Source organism: Phyllobates terribilis, unplaced genomic scaffold, assembly GCF_046119375.1.
Source record: "Phyllobates terribilis strain yellow unplaced genomic scaffold, ASM4611937v1 Scaffold_1__5_contigs__length_1240528914, whole genome shotgun sequence".
NCBI classification, from domain to species: Eukaryota; Metazoa; Chordata; class Amphibia; order Anura; family Dendrobatidae; genus Phyllobates; species Phyllobates terribilis.
Genome location: NW_027362761.1, coordinates 315,983,680 through 316,004,122, shown reverse-complemented (window position 1 = coordinate 316,004,122; position 20,443 = coordinate 315,983,680). Strand labels below are relative to the sequence as shown.

General features: G+C 42.0%; 1 protein-coding gene across 1 annotated transcript in view; it reads right to left on the bottom strand.

The window, feature by feature from the left end:
* The window catches only part of MAPK1 (mitogen-activated protein kinase 1), a 59,075-nt gene that overhangs the window by 28,816 nt on the left and 9,816 nt on the right, over nt 1-20,443 (bottom strand). The window lies entirely within an intron of this gene.

Sequence of the window (20,443 nt, the reverse complement as noted above, 5' to 3'; positions counted from 1 at the left end):
AGATGACTGCTTACATCCCGCATGAGAGGGATTTAAAGCAAAGGGAGGAGGCGGAGGGGACTTTGCAGGGACATAAATCAAGCTTTTGTGGGGGTGATTTCAGTGGCATAGGCAATATTCAAGAGTCATCGCTCTGCAGTAAGTCAAGGTCATTAGCATATGTGGCATCACAATATTAGCGTTTTCTGTCAAAGTGAAGGGAGCTTTGATTAAACAATGGGTATGTTAGGAAGCAGTTTAAAAAGTTGCATGCATTGATGGCATTGACAAAGCGGTAAAATTTGCTGACAGGTTTCCCTTTATATGTGGCAATAGTTTGCAATATAAATGAACACAGAGCAAATACACATTTTTACTTTTAAGGATTCCATCTTTCCACCTTTAGCTTGCATGCAAGAACCTGCTCTAGAATGTACTTGGATGTCACACATCCAGGTATCTCTGTGGTGCATGTGAAGACCTGCTCTGCCAATAGGTGTAGCTGTACCCGAGAGATTCCAGATTATATTGTTCATACAAGAAATACATGTAATTAAAATCAATGCGATTTTCTGCAGCCTCAGGCACCATCATAAAACTGCAGAAAAAAAAGGGAACAAGCAAGAGGCTGTTTGGTTACTGCAGGATAGAAAGGAGCCAATTCAACTTTTGGAATGGCAAGGTAATTTACTGTTATCAAAACAAGGCAGACTTTTACAAGGCACACTTGCTTGTTTGTACAAATCTCAGAATCCAGATAGCAATACAGATGGGAAAACGAGCATCTCTCTACACATAACCGGGATAAAGTGGGTAAAAGTCACGCTTCCTGTGGCTTGAGAAATAAAAAGAAACAAAACCACTTCCGGATAAGACACTTTCTGCTTTACTCAGTTTAGTAAGAACATATATTAAGCGCATCTGAAGGTATTGTCTCCTAAGACAGATGATTATTGTACCCCCAGAACTAACTGTTGTACTTCGATCAGAGAGCAAGCAAAATATACGTACTGCTATGTAACATACAGTATCTGTTTTAATGGCTACCACATCTTTGGTGAAGATTGGGAACATTGAGATGGTGAAGTGGCTCCCTTCAGCATGTAATAACAGGAACGCTGTCTGAAGCACAAGCCTCTGATGGAGGAGCGTAGTAGTGATGCATGCAGACATGCCCTTGCTCCTAGTTACTATAACACAGCTACTGATGAGAGGAGCACACACGCACAACATGTTAAGTGTATTTCCACCTACATGACCTTTCATGATATCGACAGCTATGTATTGTTTAGTCAAATATATCTAGCCTGTAGTCTGCAAAGAAACATCCTGAATAAGGTGGTGTTCACACTGCGGCTTATGTACAGCCTATGCTGCTGGATCTATGCCTATAGGTAAAAATATAATGTGCCATGTTTGGCTTCCACAATTTTACCAAATTAAAAAGTAGTAATAAGGTCTCATTCAGAAGCCCGAGAATCACTTCCGTTTCTATCAGCTATTTCTACGCTTCAAATACATACCCATAAAAGTCTACTGTGCTATTCACATCCATACGTCTGCCAAAAAAAAAAAAAAAAGCCAAAGACAATTATTTTTGATTTGGGTAAAATAAAATCACAGACAAGCCTATGGGTCCATGAAAATCCTAAACAGCACGTATAGGCCAACGGTGTGCAGTCTGTATTTAACACTGTAGTGGATAGGAGAAGATTTGCATTTGTGGTTTGTTTTTGCTTTTTGCCCTGATAAAACTTTAGCAAAAAAAAAAAAAAAAAAGGTACATGTCAGAATTGTAATTGGACTGCAGCACACGGATGTGTAAATCAGGCCTAAGGGCACAGTCAGTCGTCCGTATAGATGGGACGGAGATCTGAACGTAGTGAACAGACTGGCTGGTGGCTCTCCCGATCATGGCTGTGGTAAGCCAAACCTCCGACTCCTCAATTTCCATGACACCGACTCCCTCATATATGGCTCATGTTTAAGCAATAAATTTACTGCAGTACAGATTAATCCCAGCTAAGGCTATGTGCCCACAATGCAGAAATGCTACATATTTTTTCCGCTTCTCCCCGGCAGGAAAAACGCATGCGCATTTTACATGCGTTTTTGCATGTGGGTTATCAAGCACTTTTCCAAGCGATTTTAGCATCACTAAGAAAAGTGCTTGACAACTTGGTCACACTATATAAATCCATTTATATAGTGTGACCAAGTAATAGTTTAAAAAAAAAAAAAAAAAAAAAATTATATATATATATATATATATATATATATATATATATATATATATATATATATATATATATATATATATATAATTTTAATAATAATAAAAATAATAAGAATGGTGAAAAATAAAAATAAAGATTATATTTACCTTCCAATGGCCCCCGGTCTCCTTCTCCGCTCCGTTCGGTCTCCCCAGTGTCTTGCGGTGGTGTGAAGGACCTGCGATGACGGCATTGAGTCATGTGACAGGTCACGCGACCGCCCAACACACTGCACGCATCGCTGAGGAGACCGGGGGACATCGGAAGGTAAGTATAACCTTTATTTTACTTTTTTTTTTTTTTTCCAGGTACTATGGTACCCGGGTCTGGAGGAGAGTCTCCTCTCCTCTAGACCTGGGTACCATCCACACATTGAATCGCTTCATATCCGCATGTGCACATGTAGTCATGCGGATATTAAGCGATTCAATGCAAGTGAATGGCGGCAATTACGCTGCGTGTCCGCAAATATATATACATACACACACCAGACCAAAAGTTTGGACACACCTCATTTAAAGAAATTTCTGTATTTTCATGACTATGAAAATTGTACATTCACACTGAAGGCATCAAAACTATGAATTAACACACGTGGAATTATATATTTAAAAAAAAAGTGTGAAACAACTGAAAATATGTCTTATATTCTAGGTTCTTCAAAGTAGCCAACTTTTGCTTTGATGACTGCTTTGCACACTCTTGGCATTCTCTTGATGAGCTTCAAGAGGTAGTCACCGGAAATGGTCTTCCAACAATCTTGAAGGAGTTCCCAGAGATGCTTAGCACTTGTTGGCCCTTTTGCCTTCACTCTGCGGTCCAGCTCACCCAAAACCATCTCGATATGGTTCAGGTCTGGTGACTGTGGAGGCCAAGTCATCTGGCGTAGCACCCCATCACTCTCCTTCTTGGTCAAATAGCCCTTACACAGCCTGGAGGTGTGTTTGGGGTCATTGTCCTGTTGAAAAATAAATGATGGTCCAACTAAACGCAAACCGGATGGAATAGCATGCCGCTGCAAGATGCTGTGGTAGCCATGCTAGTTCAGTATGCCTTCAATTTTGAATAAATCCCCGACAGTGTCACCAGCAAAGCACCCCCACACCATCACACCTCCTCCTCCATGCTTCACGGTGGGAACCAGGCATGTAGAGTCCATCCGTTCACCTTTTCTGTGTCGCACAAAGATTTCCACTGGTCTAATGTCCATTCCTTGTGTTCTTTAGCCCAAACAAGTCTCTTCTGCTTGTTGCCTGTCCTTAGCAGTGGTTTCCTAGCAGCTATTTTACCATGAAGGCCTGCTACACAAAGTCTCCTCTTAACAGTTGTTGTAGAGATGTGTCTGCTACTAGAACTCTGTGTGGCATTGACCTGGTCTCTAATCTGAGCTGCTGTTAACCTGCGATTTCTGAGGCTGGTGACTCAGATAAACTTATCCTCAGAAGCAGAGGTGACTCTTGGTCTTCCTTTCCTGGGGCGGTCCTCATGTGAGCCAGTTTCTTCGTAGCACTTGATGGTTTTTGCAACTGCACTTGGGGACACATTCAAAGATTGCCCAATTTTTCGCACTGACTGACCTTCATTTCTTAAAGTAATGATGGCCACTCGTTTTTCTTTACTTAGAATTTGTATTATGGCAAGAAAAAAGCAGCTAACAGTCTATTCAGTAGGACTATCAGCTGTGTATCCACCAGACTTATGCACAACACAACTGATGGTCCCAACCCCATTTATAAGGCAAGAAATCCCACTTATTAAACCTGACAGGGCACACCTGTGAAGTGAAAACCATTTCCGGTGACTACCTCTTGAAGCTCATCAAGAGAATGGCAAGAGTGTGCAAAGCAGTCATCAAAGCAAAAGGTGGCTACTTTGAAGAACCTAGAATATAAGACATATTTTCAGTTGTTTCACACTTTTTTGTTAAATGTATAATTCCACATGTGCTAATTCATAGTTTTGATGCCTTCAGTGTGAATGTACAATTTTCATAGTCATGAAAATAGAGAAAAATCTTTAAATGACAAGGTGTGTCCAAACTTTTGGTCTGTAATATATATATATATATATATATATATATATATATACATATATACATATATACATATATACACACACACACACACACACACACACAGAGGTCTGTGTAAAAGTCAATATTGCCAAGTGTTAATGTTTAACCTTGTCAGAGCTAAACTACAAGACTTACAACCACAGTATCTGCACAACCGACCTGCTAGCAAAACATAGAAGGGTGTGGTGTTTCTTTGGAAAGCACTTCAATCCTCCAACATCAGTTACAATTATTTCATTTTCTATGCAGAATGTGGCTTAGAACAAGCCTTTTATAGAAAATATTAACCCTTTAAGGGATTGTCTCCCAAACAGAGCTCCACATAAATGGATGGCTTGAGTCTGGTATTATAGCTCAGCTCCAATGACAAGATGCAGTATCACTATTTTGGGGTTATCCCCTTTGAAAGATTATTGCTTCAGAGACTTAGGAAGGAAAAAGACCCTGCTGAACTGAGCCATCTCATCCTCCTAAGGTATAGCACTGCCTCTTACCATTGCTTTCGTGCTTGTGACTGCAGCAGTGACATCATGTCTACACTTCTGAAGCAAATTGCAGAGCTCAGCAGCCCGGCAATTTCAGACACGAACTGCTGATCTCAGTGATTGGCTGCAGCGTTGTCGATATCACTGCAGCAGCCACAAACACCAAAGCAATAGCGAGAGGTGGAGCTGGACCCTGGGAGGATGAGTAACAGCTCAGTTTGGTGTTTACCATATCCTTGAGCAACAATCTTTGAAAGGGTACAACCCTATGTGATGGGCATACATGTTAGATGAAAGTTGTCCAAAACTAATGAATCATTTGACCATGTAATAACTGTGATGGGAGAAAAAAAAGGGGTCTAGCCAAAACCCTGAAAAATGGATCCCCATACAATCACTCCTCCTCCACTATGTCTTAACAGTAGGCATGCATAAAGATGGGCAACGATCTACACACCCGACAAACCAAATTCAATCGCATGGCATAGTAAAACACGACTTATAATAAATGACATCACAGAGACTAGGTAATCATGCTTTACACAACTCCTGCTTAATAGTGATCCTTGTATGCAAGGAGCCCGATTTCACATAGCTCCTAACTTGTCTTCTGGCAGGCTTCTTTTCACCTTGCTCCAGTTGATTGACGGGTCTTTCCCATTCGTCTACATAGGGAGAGACATGTCAATCAACTGGAGCGGAATGTACACAGTCAGCTATAGACATCATTGGACTAATCAGATTTCTCCCTATAGTCCCGTCCCAGGCTCTTCAAACTGTTTTGTATGAACTGCCACAGCTTTTCAGGAGTAAAATATACCTGGCTGTAGTCGCAAAGTGCTGATTTAGGCTGTCCTGGGTAAAGGCAGCACGAGTCTAATGACAGGTTCCCTTTAATAGCACATAATAATCTCTTAATAGGGATTACTAAAGCATAACACTTAATTTTACTAAATTAATTTGAATCATAACAAATTTTAAAAACGGTACATATGAAACTATCTATGCAATTAATAAACATCTCAAAGATTACGGTACATATTTTCTTTTTTAAGCCAATAGAAGATATATTTCTGACTACAACCAATACACACTAAGGCTAAGTGCCCACGAAGCAGAAATGCTCCGGATATTTTCTGCATTTCCCTGGCAGGAAAAACGCATTCGGATTTTACATGCGTTTTTTTCCTGCCAGGTAGAAGCATTTTTGCATAAATTTCCGAATGCGGGTTGTAAAGCGCTTTTCCAAGCGATTTTAGCATCACTTGGAAAAGTGCTTGGCAACTTGGTCACACTTTATAAATCCATGCAACCGGCATGGATTTATATAGTGTGACCAAGTTACGATGCTGCATCAATAGTAAAAAAAATAATGAATAAAATGGTGAAAAATACGAAAAAAACAAACATTATACTCACCTTCCGATGGCCCCCGGTCTCCTTCTCCAGGGTCTTTGACGGCTCGTGGTGGTGTTAATGGACCTTCCATGACGTCATTTAGTCATGTGACAGGTCATGCGACCACCACGTCAGCGGTTGAGTCACATGACTAAATGACGTCATGGAAGATCCTTTTACACCACCATGATCCGCCGAAGACACCGGATGCACCGTACAGGAGACCGGGGGCCATCAGAAGGTAAGTATAATGTTTTTTTTATTTTAATTCTTTAACTACAGGTACTATGGTACCCGGGTCTGGATTAGAGTCTCCTCTTCTCCAGACCTGGGTACCATCCGCGCATTGAATCGCTTAATATCCGCATGTGCACATGTAGTCATGCGATTATTATGCGATTCAATGCAAGTCAATTGCCGCGTTTCTCCAGAATTAGTGGACATGCTGCGGATTTTTCCGCAATGATAATCCGCAGAGGAAATTTCTGCAGCATGTGCACAGCACATGCGGATCATTGGGGACCATTGCAGACCTTCTACCGAGAGTTTTCAAAGCGTTTCCGTGGCGGAATTGCCAAGGCAGAAACGCTTAAAAACCGCACAGTGGGCACACAGCCTCAGACTGTACAGACCTATATAAAGCAATGATGAATGTGCAGGATGTAACAAATGCAGAAATACTAATTTCATGTAGACATGTGATGTACATGTCCATTATGGGTGTATGGATCGGGCTCACAAGTTGTGCCCTCTCCATACATGGCAGGTGTTGGCTGCATTATACAGCCTCCACCTGACACTAAGCGCAGAGACCAATGCTAGCTCAGATTGCCGCTATTTAACCTTTTAAATGCCACTGTCAATCTCAGACAGTGACATTTAAATAGTGCCGTTCCTTAGTAGTACTGTTCTGGCGACCATAGTGTCCATAAATGTAAATAAAATCTAAAATGAATTAATCCATAAAGTAAAACCATGTAGAGGGGGGGGGGGGGGGGGGGGAATCACTAGAATTGTCATTTTTCGTTTGCTGCACTTACCACATAAAATACTACAAAAAGATCAAAACATTATACATGTTCAAATCTGTATATAAAAAAAAAAAAAAATGGCAGCGCTCCATGCAAAATAAGCCCTCGTATAGGTCAACGGACAAATAAAATTACAAGCCTCTGAAAATAGTTGTATTTTGCAGGCTTATAAATTTGGTATCACCACAATCGTACTGACCTGAAGAATTATGTTACCAGGTCATTTTTACCATCGAATGAACACAAATAGGGGCTTAATAAAGATGCTATTCCATGGTTACATGTAGTGCACCACTATAAGCCTACTGATCTCACCCATAATATTAACCTTTTAACAATAAGTGCAGCTTCCTTTTTATACATAATTTGTTATAAAGGGAATATGAACATACAAATCTTGATCTACATAGCTCAGTGCAATGTGTGCCTGTCAGTATTCCGACAGTCAGCCTATTGGCCTGCCACTTCCATACATACATACACCTGGAAGGTCTCTGAACGCTATTGCAGCCCATCAACACCACATAATTGCGCTGAGGGAGCAAACATTTAAGATTTTGCAGTTGCTATTGATCGCAGCAATCAAATTATTAAAAAGCCAAGGATTGGTATGTTCTAGCCAATCACTCCTGTAACTGTTGAACTATGTTACTTTGAATTGTCATTGTCTGTACATATCACCGCATATATATTTAAGCATGTACAACGTAGAAGCTGCAGAGTTTGAAGGTGTTAGTCAAAGCCCCCATAATATTAGAATAGCTTTAGCCAAAACTGCCAATATCAAAAGGTTTGGCAAACAGTCTGTGTATGGCGACCTCTCCACTGTCCCCAAATAGATGAAGTTGGGGAAAAGAATGATCCTTTCGTTCTCTAAATGATAAGCCGCCATATCTGGTTGCAACTGAGGAGTGTGGCATTTGGCTGATCGTTCAACCAGCAGCAATCTAAACTATATGGAGGGGCATTAGTACAATCATTGCCACCACCATTGTTTGTCTATGAAGGTAAATGCTGTGTGTCTAGGCTCTAGTGAAAATCGTTAGGCCACATTCACACGTTCCATATTTCTCATCAGTATTTATAAGCCAAAACCAGGAGTGGGTGATAAATACAGAAGTCGTGACGTGTTTCTATTATACTTTTCCTCTGATTGTTCCACTCCTGGTTTTGGCTGAGAAATACTGATGTAAAATACTGACCAAATACGCAACACCCTCTGGCTGATGATTTCAATGAAAAAATTAAGAGCTGAGGAAAAAATGGCACAAAAATCTATAATTTTTCCTACTCCTAATATTTTAATCTTTATTTTCTTCTTTTTTGACTAAACTTCGTATTAACTAAACTCTATTATTTCGCTGTCTAGACCCACATCATCACTTTTTTACTTTATGTAATCACATGTGGAAGTCACAAAAACACAGAATATATACACGTATAGACTCGTGTATAAGCAGACTTTTTCCAGCAAATTTTTAGGCTGAAAAAGCCCCCCCTGAGCTTATACTCGAGTATATACTTACATTCCGGCTGTGGAAGATGGAGTGGTTCACAGGCAGTAGCCAGCTGCGGCAGCTACCACGTGTGCCTGCTGCTGCTAAAAAAAAAAAAAAAAAAAAGGAATATTCACTCTTCTCCACGCTCATGGGAGTGGAAAGGAGTGAATATTAATTTTCTTTAATAGCGCACACTGTAGCTGTCTACTTCCTGCTGCGGCTCAGCGATTCTTTATGCCCGCTATTAGAGGGTATGAATATTCACTCTTCTCCACTCCCATGGGTGTAGAGAGGAGTGAAAATTCATTCTCTAGTACCGGGCACACGGGATAGCTGAGCCGCAGCAGGAAGCAAAATGCGAATGAATGAATATTCACTCCTCCCCACGCCTATAGTCCCGGCGTGTAGAGGAGTGAATATCCCTGCAGCTCACCTCAGCATCTGAAGGCACATGACAGTCACGTCATGCGCTGCTCAGATGCTGATATCTGCTGGCAGAATAGGACACAGCGCTGTAGCAGAGGGAAGGAAGGGGAGTAGAAGTGTTTATTTTTTTCATGTGTGCAGTGATGGGGGGGGGCCCATGCATACCAGGATGGGGAAATTTACCAGTAGCTGCTGCATTTCCCCACCCTAGGCTTATACCCGAGTCCATAAGTTTTGCCAGTTTCTTGTGGTATAATTAGGTGCCTCGGCTTATATTCAGATCGGCTTATACTTGAGTACATACAGTAACTTTGCGTGTATAAAAATTCTGACTTGTTTCTCTTATTTTCCCAAGAACCTGTTTTCTGTTAATAGCTGTATGACTTAGGAACCATTTTGGGGCACATTCAAGTTTTTGAAAAGTTCTTGATGAACATAAAAACAATATGCTGGTATTTTTTTTTTTTTTTATTTAGGAGGGTTTTTGGTCCCGTCCCCCCCCCCCCCCAAAAAAAATTATTTACTACGACAACGCCAACCCCCCGCCACACAAACTTATCCTACAGTATGGTAAATTAAGGATGTCACAACACTAACTTTTTTTTACATTTTTTCATCTTTAATTTTTTTTAAACACACTTAGGCCATATGCACACGTTCAGTATTTGATCAGTATTTTATATCAGTATTTGTAAGCCAAAACCAGGAGTGGGACAATCAGCGGAAAAGTATAATAGAAACAATTCACCACTTCTGTATTTATCACCCACTCCTGGTTTTGGCTTACAAATACTGAGGTAAAAACTCAAATATTCAACACGTGTACGTTTCCTTAGACTTTAGACCCACTTCGGTGCCATGGTAAGCAAGCACTGACAGCAGAAGCTGAGGGGTTAAGAGCCAAACTTTTGGTTAGAAAATATTACAAGATGCATAAACCACCTAGTAACTTGCAATAGAGAAGTGAAAAGGCACAGGAGAAAAGATCAAACAAAAAAGTTGTACCCAGAAAAAGAAATGTTCTTTTACTCAATGAGGGCACAGATAAAAGGAGCTTAGGCACTAGTACTAATGGGCAGATTTAAGACTTTTTCTTTTTTTAAAGATGGCGATAACAGTGAATTATGTCAAATATATTAAAAAGGCACATGCCACTTAAAGGTGAATCTGTTACCAGGTTTTTGACGACCCCATCTGAGAGCAACATAATGCAGTGGCAGAGACCTCGATTCCAGCAATGTGTCACTTACTGGGCTTCTGGCTGAAGTTTTGCTAAAAAAAAAAAAAAAAAAAAAAAAAAAAAATCTCTACAGCAGATCTGTTATCTGAATGCTTTGCTTTGAATAACTCTGCCCACACCACTGATTGGCATGTTTGTGTGCACTGTGCATATGCAGAAAGTTGTCAGTGGTTTGGGTGAGGTTGTTCAAAGCTTAGGAGTATGGAGGACAAACAGCAGCAGGTTTACGAGTCCTCTAGTGATAATCTCCTGCTGATAAAACACTGATTTTATTAAACTATAGAAAGCAGCCCACTAAATGACATCACTGGGATAAAAGGTCCCTGCTCTCAGATTGAGCCCTTTAAAAAAAAAAAAAAAAAAAAAAAAAATTGGTGCACTTTAGATGATCCAAATCTACACTACCAATGAGCAATGTTCTGGCTTAAAAGTTGCTGGCCATGGCCCCTAGTGTTAATCCACTGGCATAAACTTCTTGAGCTACCTCATCTGACGTGAAGGGCTCATTCAGACGTCAGTGATTCTATTCGTATGCAAAAGACGGTTGAAGTTTCATCAGTGTTTTTGATACTCAGTGTGGTCAGGGTCAGTTTTTACCACTAAAGTTTGGTCAGCTTTTCATCAGTTTTTCTCAGAAGGGAAATGAAACAAATGTGACAGTTTCTCCTATTAATCAGACATCCATGGTTAATTTTTTTCACTGAACCATAGACTCACGTTGCTCATATTGCTGCAACTCAGATCAATACTGGACAAGTGTCTGTGCTTTTGCGCAGGGACTAGTCTGTGGAACAGGAGAAAAAAAAATAGACATATGAACTACCCGAAATTTATCGATAGAATGCGTATGTGAAAAACTGACTTCTGAATGAGCTATTATTTTAACACCTGCCAGCCTGAGAAGTTGCAGGGAAGTGCAGCAGTCACCGACTAGCACCTCTCCTAGCAGTACACGAGTTAGCAATCACAATAGCTCCAACATAAGGGCTGGTCTGCATGTATCGGTTCACAGATTTTTACTCACAGCTCTTAAACCAAAGAGTAGAATGAATGTATTCTCATATCCATATCGGAGTCAAATCCATGAAACTTAGAACATGTCACATATTCTGAGCCGATTTGCTGATCAGACTAGGACATTCAAGTATATAGGGATCTATGAGGCACAGATGCAAGTTGGAAAGCTTTGATTTGTTTCCATTTTGCATCTGTGTCTCAAAAATCAGTTGCTTGGTGATAAACTTAAAAAAACAAAAAAATAACAGGACACTTTATTCATCGGCATGGAAGAAATCTCTACAGTGAAGAAAAAAAACAGAAGCAAATAGGAGGACACCTTAGTAAAGAGAAAAGAAGAAAAAAAATTGGTTTGTTTGTAACGAATGTGTGAATTTACCCTTAGGTGTTTGATTAAGACAGGGGCGGAACTACCGCCCGTGCAGCCGGTTCATTGAACGGGGGCCCCGAGGGAGAGGGGGCCCCTCCAGCCTCCAGCAGGGCCGCCATCAGGGCATGACTGCCCTGACTCCAGTATGGGGCCCGGCCGGTAGGGGCCCCCTCGGGGGCCCCCCTCTTGTGCGTCTCTCTCCGGGGCCCCATGCTATGCGCCGGGTCCGGGACATTTCAGCGCTGAGCTGCGCTGTTGCAGCAGCGCCTTGATGATTCCCCTGACTTCCGGTCATGTGACGGTGCCGTCACATGGCCGGAAGTCAGGAGAACCTGCTGTCAGCGATTTGGACGAGCGCCAGGATTCTGCAGGGATCGCATGGGGGTAAGTATAACAAGTTTTATTTTTTTTTAAAATACAATTAACTAGGAGTGGAGAGATGGGAGAAGCACATGTGTGTGTGTGTGTGTATGTGTGTGTGGGGGGGGAGATGGGAGATGCACATGTGTGTGTGTGTGTGGGGGGGGGGAGATGGGAGATGCACATGTGTGTGTGGGGGGGGGGGAGATGGGAGATGCACATGTGTGTGTGTGTGGGGGGGGGAGATGGGAGATGCACATGTGTGTGTGTGTGTGTGGGGGGGGAGATGGGAGATGCACATGTGTGTGTGTGGGGGGGAGATGGGAGATGCACATGTGTGTGTGTGGGGGGGAGATGGGAGATGCACATGTGTGTGGGGGGGGAGATGGGAGATGCACATGTGTGGGGGGAGATGGGAGATGCACATGTGTGGGGGGAGATGGGAGATGCACATGTGGTGGAGGGGGATGAGAGAGGGGCACATGTGGGGGAGGGGGATGAGAGAGGGGCACATGTGGGGGAGGGGGATGAGAGAGGGGCACATGGGGAGGGGGATGAGAGAGGGGCACATGTGGGGGGGAGGGGGATGAGAGAGGGGCACATGTGGGGGGGAGGGGGATGAGAGAGGGGCACATGTGGGGGGGAGGGGGATGAGAGAGGGGCACATGTGGGGGGGAGGGGGATGAGAGAGGGGCACATGTGGGGGGGAGGGGGATGAGAGAGGGGCACATGTGGGGGGGAGGGGGATGAGAGAGGGGCACATGTGGGGGGGAGGGGGATGAGAGGGGCACATGTGGGGGGGAGGGGGATGAGAGAGGGGCACATGGAGGGGGGAGGGGGATGAGAGAGGGGCACATGGAGGGGGATGAGAGCTGCACATGGGGGAATTGGGAGTAGGGGGATAATGAGCTGCACATAACGAATGTGGGGTGGGGGAGAGTAAATGATAAATGATGATGGGGTGGGGAGAGCACGGACATGATATAATGAATTGGGGCAGGGGGTGCATGTAAATATTGAATGCGAGGAGCAGGAAGTATAGAGTAGGGGGCGTTGCGGATGCAGGAGTGTGACTGGTAACAAATTGGCGGAAAGAGTAGAGGTTCTAATTAAATTATATATTAAGTGCCTATTTACAGTTAATGGGGGCACAGTGGTGGATTACAATTTATATTTGGAATGGTAGGTTGCCTAATAACTAACCATATATTGATGGTGGATGCACGTCTGTATTCAGCTGCGTAATGTAGAAGTTGGGGAATGTGCTCTAGATAACTGTGTTATTTTATGCAGAGACGAGTGATGGCGGTCTGTGCTGGATGAAGGAGAAAAGCGAAGATGAAGGACTTCACCTAGAGACGTCACCGGTGAGTCAGTCTATTACATGTACACTGTGTATAATGTCACTGGTGATCACTGTATTACCTGTACACTGACACTATATACAGAGCTCCTGTGTATAATGTCACTGGTGATCACTGTATTACCTGTACACTGACACTATATACAGAGCTCCTGTGTATAATTTCACTGGTGATCACTGTATTACCTGTACACTGACACTATATACAGAGCTCCTGTGTATAATGTCACTGGTGATCCCTGTATTACCTGTACACTGACACTATATACAGAGCTCCTGTGTATAATGTCACTGATGATCACTGTATTACCTGTACACTATATACAGAGCTCCTGTGTATAATGTCACTGTATTACCTGTACACTGACACTATATACAGAGCTCCTGTGTATAATTTCACTGGTGATCACTAGATTACCTGGACACTTACGTTATACATACCATGTATAGAGCTCCCGTGTATAATGACACTTATGGTAATATTAGTAATGTGGTGGTAATATTAGTAATGTAGTGGTAATATGTGGTCTGGTCATGGTGTGGCAGTTTTTCTCCCTTCTGTGTGGTATTATTCGGTCACTATGTTGTGGTAATATGTGGTCTGGTCATGGTGTGGCGGTATTCCCTGTATGTGGTATTATTGGTCATTTAAAAAAAAAATGTATATGACACATTCCCTTAAAGAAAACTAAATAAAAATATATCTAAAAAGAGTATTGGATATTTTAAGAAAATTTTAATAGGTTAGAGTAGGGCCCGCCCAGAAGAGTCTACCTTATCGTGGTGGCGGCTTTAAAAATCTTTTGGCCAAAACAAAAGCTGATGGCTATGTATGTGGCGCCGTCACATGGCCGAACGTCAGGAGAACCTGGTGGCAGCGACGTGGACGAGCGCCAGGATTCTGCAGGGATTGCATGGGGGTAAGTATAACAAGTTTTATTTTTTTTAAATACAATTAATTAACTAGGAGTGGGGGGAATCAGAGATGCACATGGGGGGGGATGAGAGATGCACATGGGGGGGGGATGAGAGATGCACATGGGGGGGGATGAGAGATGCACATGGGGGGGGGATGAGAGATGCACATGGGGGGGGATGAGAGATGCACATGGGGGGGGATGAGAGATGCACATGGGGGGGGATGAGAGATGCACATGGGGGGGATGAGAGATGCACTGGGGGGGATGAGAGATGCATATGGGGGGGATGAGAGATGCATATGGGGGGGATGAGAGATGCACGGGGGGTGAGAGCTGCACATGGGTGGGATGAGAGCTGCACATGGGGGGGTGAGAGATGCACATGGGGGGTTATGTTTACATAACTTTGTTGCCTTATGAAGGGCAGGGGGGGCCCCCCAAAATTTCTTGCACAGGGGCCCACTACAGTCTGTGTCCGCCCCTGGATTAAGAGATGTATATGATGCAATACTGGTACACACACATATGGTCAGCATGGTGGCTCAGTGATTAGCAAATCCCACCAAGGACAACATCTGCAAGGAGTTTGTATGTTCTCCCTGTGTTTGCGTGGGTTTCCTCCGGGTTCTCCGGTTTCCTCACACACTCCAAAGACATACTGATAGGGAACCTAGATTGTGAGCCCCAATGCGGACAGTGACGATAATGTCTGTAAAGTGCTGTGGAATTAATGGCGCTATATAAGTGAGTAAAATAAATAGATAGTTCATCACTGGTCATAGCTTGCCCTCCAATCCTTGTAGAGCTAACAGTTCAGATAGAAAATTAGCTCGAAAGTCTATAAACAATATTATGGCACATGTGACTTCCATAAAGCATAGCGCTGAATATTTTTTAAATAATCTCAAGTAAATTCATAGAGTGCAGACAGAAAATCATAAAAAAAAAAAAATCAAAGATGAAACATTTAAAGAGAATCTGTCAGCAGGTGTTTGTGGGCAAAGTTACAGTGATTCACAACTGCAGTACCATTAGGGTCTCAACATCATGCTGCTGTCAGATTAAATGGAATCAGTCAGCAGGTTTTTCATATGTAAAGGGACTGTCAGCACAGAATGACTGTTCAAGCCAAGTACTGTTTTCATGGGGTTATTTTTTTACAAGCAAACGGCAGCAGTGATTTTATAAATTACAATGTGTTCATATTTCTCATGACCAACCACACAAAAGGAAGATAAAGTGCTTACTCTCTAATTAGGTGAAATCACTAAATGAAAAAAGCCATGTACCAAGGAAAAATATCAAAAACATTAGATTAATGGGGTTGTGCATTTCATCCTATAATCATCCGTGTTTTTTACGCCTGTCTGACATCTTTTTATACACATATGTTACATTAAAGGGGCTGTCTGATAAACAAAATGCCCCTTATAAATATCTATAGTTAAGCCGTAACCACTTGTAATTTGCTTTATTTGAAAATTCCACACAGTTTTCCCTATAAAGCTAATCTTTTTTTTACTTTGTGGTGTCCTGTTTGAGGGGAGTCTGAATGGGACATCAGGACGGCCCTGATGTCACTTGTCTGCAGCTTCCATCGCCCCCTGAAACAGGACATCAAAGGGTGGAGCTGCAGTCACATCTTCTTTCAGTGCTGTCCAGAACAAATCGCAGTGATGAAGGTAGAAAGTAGTGACCAGCTTCTATTACTGCTGCCACTGAAACAAGATATAAGGGGGCGGCGATAGATGCAGTTTAAGTGACAGCAGTGCCGGACCCCAGCTTCTGTCACCGCCCTCAGATGAATCATCATCAGCGGTTGTCAATGTAATCACTTACCCTGCTTCCATCACTGGCCCCCGCTGATTTCTCTTTTCAGTGAAAAGAGATGCAGTGAATGATGCTGGACGTAGTCAGGGGGAGGCAATGAAAGAAGCTGTGGTAAATGATCGCAGCGCCACCCCGTGATGACATCCTGTTTCAGTAGGTGTTATTAGAAGTTGAAAGGAAGTTTCTGCAGCAACAACCTCCTGATGACGTCCTGTTTCAGACTCCAATCAAATAAAAAGTTACAGGATATAAAAAAAAATATATAGAATTTATATCTATAAAATAGACGTTAGAAAAGTGGCTTGGACAGACATTTATACAGGTAATTTTATGTATCAGACAATTAACAGTTTTCCAAGTGAGCTGGCAAGAGTGGGAGGCAGTGAAAGGACTGAAGCAGTGCTGTAAACATCGGAAAATAGCAATGGGTAACGATTTTACACAATGTATACCCTGCACACTAATGATAGCTAATCGAGAGTGGATTGAAAGAAAAAAAAAAAAAACACTGCTGGAATGATACAAAAAAGATGGGTGGTGTTAGCCATATTCATAATTTTAGCGCTTGAGCTTATTTATTTATTTTTTTAAACAAGCTACTTCACTGACATTTTTGAATACATACAACTTTTTGACCATATTAAACTGGATGAAAACAGCAATTTCAGAATTTTTCTCCTTACAGCTGTTCACCGTGCTGGCTGAAAATATCATTTAAGTAGGACAGTTTTTGTATCGACCCATACTGGAACTATATATTTGTTATGTTTTACTACTTATGTACACAAAGAAAAGAGATACAGCAATACCAAATGTGTGTGGGGGAGGAGGGGGGTGTTACAATATTTTTTAGTCCCTTTTGGAATTTAAACATGCGATCTTATGTAGTCTTTTATAGTGCAGTACATTATCTAGTCTGTCATTATAAGACTAAAATAGCCAAGACACATGAGGTACACTACTGACAGCATATGAGGGGTTAATCTGCTGGGATCAATGATGATCAGCATGACTTGTAGGTATATGTGCACATGATTTTTTATTTTTTTTTGACATGTGCAAACCCAGCAAGTTTTTCAGGAGACATGCCATTTTCTTTTGCCCTGAAGCATCCTTTTTACATTGCAATGCACATGTTCATTCTTCCTAGTGTTTAGTGATTTTGCAGGCGGGTTACAGAATGTACCCATGTGAAAAAGATACTGTTTATACGTACCCTAAATCAGTCATGCAGCACAAACTGACGTGTGCTCATGACGGATATTTCCATCATAAAGCGTTAATGGATTACAAATTTTTATTTTTGAAAACTGCAATTGAAAGTGTAGCGCCAATGTTCTGGGGTCCACTTGAATTTTATCAAGCATTTGCACTGCTACATCTGACAAAGTAGGGGCAGTAATGGATCCGTTAAATAGCCATCAGTTTACTTCCATTTGAAATTGATCCAGTAAGCAAAACACGGATCCTTTTCAAACAAAATAAAAAAGGATGGCTAATTAGGAGTTCCGTTTTCCACATACTTTAATGTTACAAAAGGGATCCAGTTAAAATCAGGGTTTTTTTTCTGGACAAAAACAAGTTGTGTTTGCACAACTTTTTTGTCAAAGGATTTCTGGATGCATTTTTGTCAGGGTACATTTGTCTCTTGTACATGCGAACAAAATTTAGTGCATAAAAAATAACCTGATTTCACTTCCTACCTGTTTTTTGCACTACCCATTGCTTTCTATAGGTGAAAAATGTTGCAAAAAAAAAAAAAAAAGCTGGAAAAGCGCTGAAAGAAGTGATGCTGCATTTTGCAAAACTGCAGCTTTGTTTTTTTCCTGACCGTTTTGTCAAAATAACAAAAGTGTACATGAGATTTCTAAAATCTAAGACTTTGCTGATACTGTAAAACGCAGCTGAAAATATGCAGAAAACAGTAAAAACGGAACGTGTGAACAGTGACTGTACTTTTTTTTTTTTTTAACAAACTAAACCAAGATCTACTGTAGCTTTTCAAGCCCTGTGTGCAGCATTTTAAATCCCTGTCAATCCCTTTAATGAGGAGCTCCTGCTATGTAGCCTCAATTTTCATGAGTTCTGGCTAACCCAGCCTTTCACCGCGATTTAAACAAAACTCCAGCAATGGGTCAAGTAAGTGATATGGCTAGAATCAGGGGGAAGTTTCTTGTCAATATTTTACTCTGCCCTCAGACAGGGAAGTAAAAATCCTTCAAAGATGCTGCCGGGGACATACAGCAATGGCTCAAGGAGATAAGCTACAGTGGTGGCCAAAAGTATTGGCACCCCTGCAATTGTCAGATAATACTCAGTTTCTTCCTGAAAATGATTGCAATCACAAGTTCTTTGGTATTATTATCTTCATTTAATTCGCTTGCAAGGAAAAACACAAAAGAGAATGAAGCAAAAATCAAACCATTGATCATTTCACACAACTCCAATAATGGGCTAGACAAAAGTATTGGCACCCTCAGCCTAATACTTGGTTGCACAACCTTTAGCCAAAATAACTGCGAACAACCGCTTCCGGTAACCATCAATGAGTTTCTTACAATGCTCTGCTGGAATTGTAGACCATTCTTCTTTGGCAAACTGCTCCAGGTCCCTGATATTTGAAGGGTGCCTTCTCCAAACTGCCATTTTGAGATCTCTCCACAGGTGTTCTATGGCAGGGTTCCCCAACTCCAGTCCTCAAGGCCCACCAACAGGTCATGTTTTCAGGATTTCCTTAGTATTGCACAGGTGATGGAATTATTGCCTGTGCAGGTGATGGAATTATCACCTGTGTAATACTAAGGAAATCCTGAAAACATGACCTGTTGGTGGGCCTTGAGGACTGGAGTTGGGGGACCCTGTTCTATGGGATTCAGGTCTGGACTCATTGCTGGCCACCTTAGAAGTCTCCAGTGCTTACTCTCAAACCATTTTATAGTGCTTTTGGAAGTGTGGTTTGGGTCATTGTCCTGCTGGAAGACCCATGACCTCTGAGGGAGACCCAGCTTTCTCACACTGGGCCCTACATTATGCTGCAAAATTTGTTGGTAGTCTTCAGACTTCATAATTCCATGCACACGGTCAAGCAGTCCAGTGCCAGAGGCAGCAAAGCAACCCCAAAACATCAGGGAACCTCCGCCATGTTTGACTGTAGGGACCGTGTTCTTTTCTTTGAATGCCTCTTTTTTTTCCTGTACAATCTATGTTGATGCTTTTTGCCAAAAAGCTCTACTTTTGTCTCATCTGACCAGAGAACATTCTTCCAAAACGTTTTAGGCTTTCTCAGGTAAGTTTTGGCAAACTCCAGCCTGGCTTTTTTTATGTCTCGGGGTAAGAAGTGGGGTCTTCCTGGGTATCCTACCATACAGTCCCTTTTCATTCAGACGCCGACGGATAGTACGGGTTGACACTGTTGTACCCTAGGACTGCAGGGCGGCTTGAACTTGTTTGGATGTTAGTCGAGGTTCTTTATCCACAATCCGCACAATCTTGCGTTGAAATCTCTCGTCAATTTTTCTTTTCCGTCCACATCTAGGGAGGTTAGCCACAGTGCCATGGGCTTTAAACTTCTTGATGACACTGCGCACGGAAGACACAGGAACATTCAGGTCTTTGGAGATGGACTTGTAGCCTTGAGATTGCTCATGCTTCCTCACAATTTGGTTTCTCAAGTCCTCAGACAGTTCTTTGGTCTTTTTTCTTTTCTCCATGCTCAATGTGGTACACACAAGGACACAGGACAGAGGTTGAGTCAACTTTAATCCATGTTAACTGGCTGCAAGTGCGATTTAGTTATTGCCAACACCTGTTAGGTGCCACAGGTAAGTTACAGGTGCTGTTAATTACACGAATTAGAGAAGCATCACATGATTTTTCAAACAGTGCCAATACTTTTGTCCACCCCCTTTTTTAGGTTTGGGGTGGAATTCTATCCAATTTGGCTTTAGGACAATTCTTTTTGTGTTTTTTCATTGAAGACAAATTAAATGAAGATAATACCAAAGAATTTGTGATTGCAATCATTTTCAGGAAGAAACTGAGTATTATCTGACAGAATTGCAGGGGTGCCAATACTTTTGGCCACCACTGTATGTGCCCACGATGCAGAAATGCTCCGGATTTTTCCTGAGCGTTTCTGCATCTCCCTGGCAGAAAAAAATGCATGCGGATTGTAC